Here is a 9,974-nt window from a genome sequence, read left to right as displayed (position 1 = left end):
ACATAGCCTAACTCAGACAGTTAAGTTATTTATATGGGCCTTCGCCCCCACACAGCCTAGCTCAGACAGTTAAGTTATTTATATGGGCCTTCGCCCCCACATAGCCTAACTCATACAGTTAAGTTATTTATATGGGCCTGCGCCCCCACATAGCTTAGCTCAGACAGTTAAGTTATTTATATGGGCCTGCGCCCCCACACAGCCTAGCTCAGACAGTTAAGTTACTATATGTGCCTTCGCCCCCACACAGCCTAGCTCAGACAGTTAAGTTATTTATATGGGCCTTCGCCCCCACACAGCCTAGCTCAGACAGTTAAGTTATTTTATATGGACCTTCGCCCCCACATAGCCTAGCTCAGACAGTTAAGTTATTTTATATGGGCATTAGCCCCCCAGTACGGGAAAATAAAAATGTATGAAATGTCTGCATTCACTACTGTAAGTCGCTCTGGATAAGAGCGTCTGCTAAATGACTAAAATGTAAATGTAAAACTGTAATGGTTTGAATACACCTGGGCTTTCTGTGAAGAACTACAACTCCCTGTTTCACGTTGCATCGCGTCCAGCGACGGCAACCGGAAATGGCGCCGGAATTGTAGTTCTAACCCCTTTGTGGTTTAGTAGGAAGAGGAGGAAGGGAAGCGCTACTAAGGTCCACAATAGTAAATGTTGGTAGACAGAAGGTGCTCTTTGGTTAAAGGGGTGAGTAGGTCATCAAACAGAAAGGAGGACCAAGGCACTCTTCATATAATAGATTATAATGCCTTTATTAGTATGGCATGTTCAATAGAAACAATGTTTTTGTTTAGAATAATTATGTATTAAATGTGCTACTTTGACCCCACCACGGCCTCCAGTCTCCCCTCTCCTGCAAAGTGAATTTATCTGAAATGACAAGGCTTGATCTCTGAATGTGTTTCTCTGTAGGCTACATACTGAAACCTTAAAGCTACAATCCTTAGTTACTAATTCCATTATTGGACGGTTAAATGTTGCGGGAGGAGCCAGGCAGGATCAGCTGCAGAAGTTATTAATTTATTTAAAGATGACAATAGTGATCTAGATATTCACATGACAATATTTACACAATAATCTACATTGATGATGGTGACCTAGATATTCAAATGACAATATTTACACAATAATCTACATTGATGATGGTGATCTAGACATTCACATGACAATATTTACATAATAATTTACATTGATGATGGTGATCTAGACATTCACATGACAATATTTACACAATAATCTACATTGATGATGGTGATCTAGATATTCACATGACAATATTTACACAATAATCTACATTGATGATGGTGATCTAGATATTCACATGACAATATTTGCAAAATAATCTAAATGGACTTGCCTAGTTAAATAAAGGTTAAATAAAATATATTTACAAACTCCACAACTAACAGGTCAATAAAAAGACAATACTTTAGAGGAAGCAAACCTGTCTATTCCATTAGACTCTTGGGGTATATCAGGCTCAAGTCAGGTTCTCCTAACCATGACATAAATAGTAAATGACATGCAACACTGGCCTGTATCACATCTAACAATTAAACAGAAATGTGCTTCTTTCAACCCCAAAAGAGCAATTAAACATACCATTATAAACAAAGGGCAGGAATACAATGACAACAATTAAAACAGAATGGACATGTTAAAAACAACACACCCTCAGTCTCATTCATCTGTTCCTCCATCAATATCACCATCGTTGTTTTAGTCATCACCATCAGCCTCATTCATCTGTTCCTCCATCAATATCACCATCGTTGTTGTAGTCATCACCATCAGCCTCATTCATCTATTCCTCCATCAATTTCACCATCGTTGTCGTCGTCATCGTCGACATCATAATAGTCATCCTCCTCCTCTTCATAGTTTCTGCCCTCAATAAAAGCCCTTCTGAACGATTCACATTGTCCTTCATGCTGTAGCTCATCAAGCTTTCCAGCAAGGACAGCTCTTTCCCCAAGACAACATCCATCTTGCTCTGTGTAATGTTGTAAGGCCTCCACGATCAGTTCCTGCTCTGTGTAATGTTGTAAGGCCTCCACGATCAGTTCCTGCTCTGTGTAATGTTGTAAGGCCTCCACGATCAGTTCCTGCTCTGTGTAATGTTGTAAGGCCTCCACGATCAGTTCCTGCTCTGTGTAATGTTGTAAGGCCTCCACGATCAGTTCCTGCTCTGTATAATGTTGTAAGGCCTCCACGATCAGTTCCTGCTCTGTGTAATGTATGTAAGGCCTCCACGATCAGTTCCTGCTCTGTGTAATGTTGTAAGGCCTCCACGATCAGTTCCTGCTCTGTGTAATGTTGTAAGGCCTCCGCGATCAGTTCCTGCTCTGTGTAATGTTGTAAGGCCTCCACGATCAGTTCCTGCTCTGTGTAATGTTGTAAGGCCTCCGCGATCAGTTCCTGCTCTGTGTATTGTTGTAAGGCCTCCGCGATCAGTTCCTGCACTGTGTAATGTTGTATGGCCTCCGGGATCAGTTCCTGCTCTGTGTAATGTTGTAAGTCCTCCACGATCAGTTCCTGCTCTGTGTAATGTTGTAAGTCCTCCACGATCAGTTCCTGCTATGTGTAATGTTGTAAGGCCTCCACGATCAGTTCATGCTCTGTGTAATGTTGTAAGGCCTCCACGATCAGTTCCTGCTCTGTGTAATGTTGTAAGGCCTCCACGATCAGTTCCTGCTCTGTGTAATGTTGTAAGGCCTCCACGATCAGTTCCTGCTCTGTGTAATGTTGTAAGGCCTCCACGATCAGTTCCTGCTCTGTGTAATGTTGTAAGGCCTCCACGATCAGTTCCTGCTCTGTGTAATGTTGTAAGGCCTCCACGATCAGTTCCTGCTCTGGGTAATGTTGTAAGGCCTCCACGATCAGTTCCTGCTCTGGGTAATGTTGTAAGGCCTCCACGATCAATTCCTGCTCTGTGTAATGTTGTAAGGCCTCCACGATCAGTTCCTGCTCATGTGAGTAGAACATCTTGGCAGTGAAGACATCATCCTCAATCTACCGCTTTTCTTCATAAAGAGCACCAAGAGCCTTAGCTTGAGGTGCACCTCCCCATCATCCTCTGCTCCTCCTGCTCTCCAGGACCAATCAGTGCTGTCCACCTGCACTGCATCCTCATACACCAGGGCCTGTAGGAGCTGTGAGGACAAACCTGGTCTCCTCAGGGTGTAGTCCTTCACATATGTTTTTATGCTACTACCGACCGTGGCCTTTTGGACAGGCAGTTGGCAATACCTTGACCATCTATTGATAACAGATAATCAATACCTTAACCATCTATTGATAACAGATAATCAATACCTTGACCATCTATTGATAACAGATAATCAATACCTTGACCATCTATTGATAACAGATAATCAATACCTTGACCATCTATTGATAACAGATCATCAATACCTTGACCATCTATTGATAACAGATAATCAATACCTTGACCATCTATTGATAACAGATAATCAATACCTTGACCATCAATTAATAACAGATAATCAATACCTTGACCATCTATTGATAACAGATAATCAATACCTTGACCATCTATTGATAACAGATAATCAATACCTTGACCATCTATTGATAACAGATAATCAATACCTTGACCATCTATTGATAACAGATAATCAATACCTTGACCATCTATTGATAACAGATAATCAATACCTTGACCATCAATTAATTACAGATAATCAATACCTTGACCATCAATTAATAACAGATAATCAATACTTTGACCATCGATTGATAACAGATAATCTGTCCCAGCTGTCGAAAGGAGTAGACCAAGGTGCAGCGTGGAAGATGTTCATCTTGTATTTATTTTACTCAGAACACTCTGACAATCAAACAAAACGACAGCAAAACAGTTCTGTCAGGTTTCACGAACTAAACAGAAAATAACTACCCACAAGGACAAAGGAAAAACAGGCTGCCTAAGTATGACTTCCAATCAGAGACAACGAAAGACACCTGCCTCTGATTGGAAACCATACACGGCCAAAACATAGAAAATAAAACATAGATTGCCCACCCACCTATCACACCCTAGCTAAACAGAGAAAACAAAGCTCTCCTAGGTTAGATTGTGACATAATCAATACCTTGACCATCTATTGATAACAGATAATACAGACAGAAAATATGTTAAAGGTAATCCAATCTAAACAAAAAAATTATAAAAAATGACCTAAAGCTGCTATAAAATTACTCTGATTACCATCCAACAATAGATCATTAGCAACAGAAACCAAGTTCAGAAACAGATACAAATAAACATTATTATTGTGTTTGACCACCCAGAATTATCATAGAACTGATATGAGTTGACTTGTTCCTATTGTTGAATATATATCGATAACCTGCATATTTTCAGGCCACAGAGGAACCTCCGTTCTAGCAGCAGACTGAAGGTTCCCTCCAGATTGGTCCTCAATCTGTTACTCTGCAGTCTGTGGAGTGCAGTCTGGAAGAGACTGCTGGTGGGGGACCATCAATCTGTTACTCTGCAGTCTGTGGAGTGCAGTCTGGAAGAGACTGCTGGTGGGGGACCATCAATCTGTTCCTCTGCAGTCTGTGGAGTGCAGTCTGGAAGAGACTGCTGGTGGGGGACCATCAATCTGTTCCTCTGCAGTCTGTGGAGTGCAGTCTGGAAGAGACTGCTGGTGGGGGACCATCAATCTGTTACTCTGCAGTCTGTGGAGTGCAGTCTGGAAGAGACTGCTGGTGGGGGACCATCAATCTGTTACTCTGCAGTCTGTGGAGTGCAATCTGGAAGAGACTGCTGGTGGGGGACCATCAATCTGTTCCTCTGCAGTCTGTGGAGTGCAGTCTGGGAGAGACTGCTGGTGGGGGACCATCAATCTGTTCCTCTGCAGTCTGTGGAGTGCAGTCTGGAAGAGACTGCTGGTGGGGGACCATCAATCTGTTCCTCTGCAGTCTGTGGAGTGCAGTCTGGAAGAGACTGCTGGTGGGGGACCATCAATCTGTTACTCTGCAGTCTGTGGAGTGCAGTCTGGAAAAGACTGCTGGTGGGGGACCATCAATCTGTTACTCTGCAGTCTGTGGAGTGCAGTCTGGAAGAGACTGCTGGTGGGGGACCATCAATCTGTTACTCTGCAGTCTGTGGAGTGCAGTCTGGAAGAGACTGCTGGTGGGGGACCATCAATCTGTTCCTCTGCAGTCTGTGGAGTGCAGTCTGGAAGAGACTGCTGGTGGGGGACCATCAATCTGTTCCTCTGCAGTCTGTGGAGTGCAGTCTGGAAGAGACTGCTGGTGGGGGACCATCAATCTGTTACTCTGCAGTCTGTGGAGTGCAGTCTGGAAGAGACTGCTGGTGGGGGACCATCAATCTGTTACTCTGCAGTCTGTGGAGTGCAATCTGGAAGAGACTGCTGGTGGGGGACCATCAATCTGTTCCTCTGCAGTCTGTGGAGTGCAGTCTGGGAGAGACTGCTGGTGGGGGACCATCAATCTGTTCCTCTGCAGTCTGTGGAGTGCAGTCTGGAAGAGACTGCTGGTGGGGGACCATCAATCTGTTCCTCTGCAGTCTGTGGAGTGCAGTCTGGAAGAGACTGCTGGTGGGGGACCATCAATCTGTTACTCTGCAGTCTGTGGAGTGCAGTCTGGAAAAGACTGCTGGTGGGGGACCATCAATCTGTTCCTCTGCAGTCTGTGGAGTGCAGTCTGGAAGAGACTGCTGGTGGGGGACCATCAATCTGTTACTCTGCAGTCTGTGGAGTGCAGTCTGGAAGAGACTGCTGGTGGGGGACCATCAATCTGTTACTCTGCAGTCTGTGGAGTGCAGTCTGGAAGAGACTGCTGGTGGGGGACCATCAATCTGTTCCTCTGCAGTCTGTGGAGTGCAGTCTGGAAGAGACTGCTGGTGGGGGACCATCAATCTGTTCCTCTGCAGTCTGTGGAGTGCAGTCTGGAAGAGACTGCTGGTGGGGGACCATCAATCTGTTACTCTGCAGTCTGTGGAGTGCAGTCTGGAAGAGACTGCTGGTGGGGGACCATCAATCTGTTACTCTGCAGTCTGTGGAGTGCAATCTGGAAGAGACTGCTGGTAGGGGACCATCAATCTGTTCCTCTGCAGTCTGTGGAGTGCAGTCTGGGAGAGACTGCTGGTGGGGGACCATCAATCTGTTGCTCTGCAGTCTGTGGAGTGCAGTCTGGAAGAGACTGCTGGTGGGGGACCATCAATCTGTTCCTCTGCAGTCTGTGGAGTGCAGTCTGGAAGAGACTGCTGGTGGGGGACCATCAATCTGTTACTCTGCAGTCTGTGGAGTGCAGTCTGGAAAAGACTGCTGGTGGGGGACCATCAATCTGTTACTCTGCAGTCTGTGGAGTGCAGTCTGGAAGAGACTGCTGGTGGGGGACCATCAATCTGTTACTCTGCAGTCTGTGGAGTGCAATCTGGAAGAGACTGCTGGTGTGGGACCATCAATCTGTTCCTCTGCAGTCTGTGGAGTGCAGTCTGGGAGAGACTGCTGGTGGGGGACCATCAATCTGTTCCTCTGCAGTCTGTGGAGTGCAGTCTGGAAGAGACTGCTGGTGGGGGACCATCAATCTGTTCCTCTGCAGTCTGTGGAGTGCAGTCTGGAAGAGACTGCTGGTGGGGGACCATCAATCTGTTACTCTGCAGTCTGTGGAGTGCAATCTGGAAGAGACTGCTGGTGGGGGACCATCGATGGAGGATGCTGTTCTTCTTCTCTATCGTCTTCAGTTTTCTGTCATCAGAAAGGTTCTAAATACTTTGACCAGGGAGATCAATTATATTCATTGATCTAACAATTACACTGTTAAAAACTGAGGAAGTACCTCTCGATCTGCACAAGCTGATAATAAAACATGGATTAGAGAGGACAGACAATGATGCTGAAAAATAAAAACTTTGTTTAGTTATTTAAAATTAATGACATACATTGCAATTGTATGTTGTATGCATTGCAATATATTGCTCATCCCAGCACAGAGCAGGTTTTTGCTTCTCACGGGTGACAGTGACATTCCTGCTCCAATCCCTAATGGTGTCCAGTGTTGTTCCTAAAACATAACAACAGTGACAGATGTGACAACATTTCTAATCAATCCTGAAATTCTATGCTTAGATTATTGATACAATGGTTTACCTGGAAGAATTTCTGCCATTTCCCTTTCTGCCTCTGTTGAACTTCTGTTGCTGGGAAAACCTCTGTGGCAGAGAGTCCATTAAAACAGAACAACAGGACATGTTAGGAACATCACTAGAGTCAACCAGCATCAAGTCAATTAATAACAATTCCAAGTGTACTAACGTAGCCTCTGGCGTTTTCCCATGGTGGAGAAGTGCATCAGTCAGGAGGTCAATAAGATGGGACGGACTCATTTCTTTGGTGACCTTCCCAAAGCGCCTCAGATACGACCACAGCCTCTCCATCTGCTCCCCATCTGCCAGTCCAGCACCTTCCACATATCGGGTGTTGAATTTCATCTAGAAATATAAAATCATGTCATACCATGGTAAAAGGGTTATTTGGTTAAAACCTTATAAAATATGAATAAATACCTACTGATAATATTAATGATCCTGTTTAAGTACCTGACATGGCAAGTCATGTCCATCAGCATGGAAAACTGGAACAACCAATTTGGTCCCATGATTCAATTCAGGAAAGTTTCTCTAAAAAGTTATGGACAAAATGTTAATGTTAAAACTATTGTTGGAGAAACTGCTTTTCAAATGTTAAAGTCAATGAGATCTTGAATAAAAAAGGTTCATTACTTGCACATGTAGCTGCATCTGGAATCAATGTTCTCCATGAAGATGAGACTGATGTTCTGGCCTCTCATCCCCTCCTTCATCTCTCAGCAGGTTCACTGCATCTGGCATCAATGTCCTCCATGAAGATGAGACTGATGTTCTGGCCTCTCATCCCCTCCTTCATCTCTCAGCAGGTTCACTGCATCTGGCATCAATGTCCTCCATGAAGATGAGACTGATGTTCTGGCCTCTCATCCCCTCCTTCATCTCTCAGCAGGTTCACTGCATTTGACAAACTACAGAGGAAGTACATCATTATCTGCACTAAATAACTAAATACAATTTACTAAATTAACTAAATTAATCAACACTGAAATAAAATACTGAAAAAGAAACTGAAAAAAACTCCTTATTACTGCAGCCCACCTTTCACCCTTTTTCATGTTCAGGAAGTGAAGCGGGTGGTCATGCTGGCAGGAAACCCCAACACGCCTGTCTCCTACAATTTCCTTGTTTTGGGTTTGGACCTGATGGCATTTCCTGCTTGAAATCCATGGCAACCCTAAAATATCTATAATAATATAAAGTACAATACAAGTATTATGTACTGAAATGCTTCCTTGCAGGTTAACCTCTTGACAATGCAACAACAATAGAACAAGTCAGTAGCTAAGTTAATAAAAAGAGTAATACAATAGTAATAAACCCTTCATTCATCAGTATCCTGAACATAGCTGGGTGTTTCTGGGATAGAGGGTTGATATTAAAGTCAGTACTACAATAGTAATAAACCCTTCATTCATCAGTATCCTGAACATAGCTGGGTGTTTCTGGGATAGAGGGTTGATATTAAAGTCAGTACTACAATAGTAATAAACCCTTCATTCATCAGTATCCTGAACATAGCTGGGTGTTTCTGGGATAGAGGGTTGATATTAAAGTCAGTACTACAATAGTAATAAACCCTTCATTCATCAGTATCCTGAACATAGCTGGGTGTTTCTGGGATAGAGGGTTGATATTAAAGTCAGTACTACAATAGTAATAAACCCTTCATTCATCAGTACCCTGAACATAGCTGGGTGTTTCTGGGATAGAGGGTTGATATTAAAGTCAGTACTACAATAGTACTAAACCCTTCATTCATCAGTATCCTGAACATAGCTGGGTGTTTCTGGGATAGAGGGTTGATATTAAAGTCAGTACTACAATAGTAATAAACCCTTCATTCATCAGTATCCTGAACATAGCTGGGTGTTTCTGGGATAGAGGGTTGATATTAAAGTCAGTACTACAATAGTAATAAACCCTTCATTCATCAGTATCCTGAACATAGCTGGGTGTTTCTGGGATAGAGGGTTGATATTAAAGTCAGTACTACAATAGTAATAAACCCTTCATTCATCAGTATCCTGAACATAGCTGGGTGTTTCTGGGATAGAGGGTTGATATTAAAGTCAGTACTACAATAGTAATAAACCCTTCATTCATCAGTACCCTGAACATAGCTGGGTGTTTCTGGGATAGAGGGTTGATATTAAAGTCAGTACTACAATAGTAATAAACCCTTCATTCATCAGTATCCTGAACATAGCTGGGTGTTTCTGGGATAGAGGGTTGATATTAAAGTCAGTACTACAATAGTAATAAACCCTTCATTCATCAGTACCCTGAACACAGCTGGGTGTTTCTGGGATAGAGGGTTGATATTAAAGTCAGTAATACAATAGTAATAAACCCTTCATTCATCAGTATCCTGAACATAGCTGGGTGTTTCTGGGGTAGAGGGTTGATATTAAAGTCAGTACTACAATAGTAATAAACCCTTCATTCATCAGTATCCTGAACATAGCTGGGTGTTTCTGGGATAGAGGGTTGATATTAAAGTCAGTACTACAATAGTAATAAACCCTTCATTCATCAGTATCCTGAACATAGCTGGGTGTTTCTGGGATAGAGGGTTGATATTAAAGTCAGTACTACAATAGTAATAAACCCTTCATTCATCAGTATCCTGAACATAGCTGGGTGTTTCTGGGATAGAGGGTTGATATTAAAGTCAGTACTACAATAGTAATAAACCCTTCATTCATCAGTATCCTGAACATAGCTGGGTGTTTCTGGGATAGAGGGTTGATATTAAAGTCAGTACTACAATAGTAATAAACCCTTCATTCATCAGTATCCTGAACATAGCTGGGTG

At 43.1% G+C, this 9,974-nt stretch overlaps 1 long non-coding RNA gene across 1 annotated transcript; it reads right to left on the bottom strand.

Moving 5' to 3' along the window:
- Positions 1 to 6,759: 6,759 nt before the first annotated feature.
- LOC115186659 (uncharacterized) lies at positions 6,760 to 7,917 on the bottom strand. Its single transcript, XR_003875827.1, has 2 exons — positions 7,610 to 7,917; positions 6,760 to 7,501 (listed from the first exon to the last, which is right to left on the bottom strand). It is a non-coding gene; the product is annotated as an uncharacterized LOC115186659 (long non-coding RNA).
- Positions 7,918 to 9,974: the final 2,057 nt, after the last annotated feature.

The sequence above is a fragment of the Salmo trutta genome, unplaced genomic scaffold, assembly GCF_901001165.1.
Source record: "Salmo trutta unplaced genomic scaffold, fSalTru1.1, whole genome shotgun sequence".
Taxonomy (NCBI): Eukaryota; Metazoa; Chordata; class Actinopteri; order Salmoniformes; family Salmonidae; genus Salmo; species Salmo trutta.
Note: the sequence above shows the minus strand (reverse complement) of the source record. Positions and strands in the feature narration are given on the sequence as shown.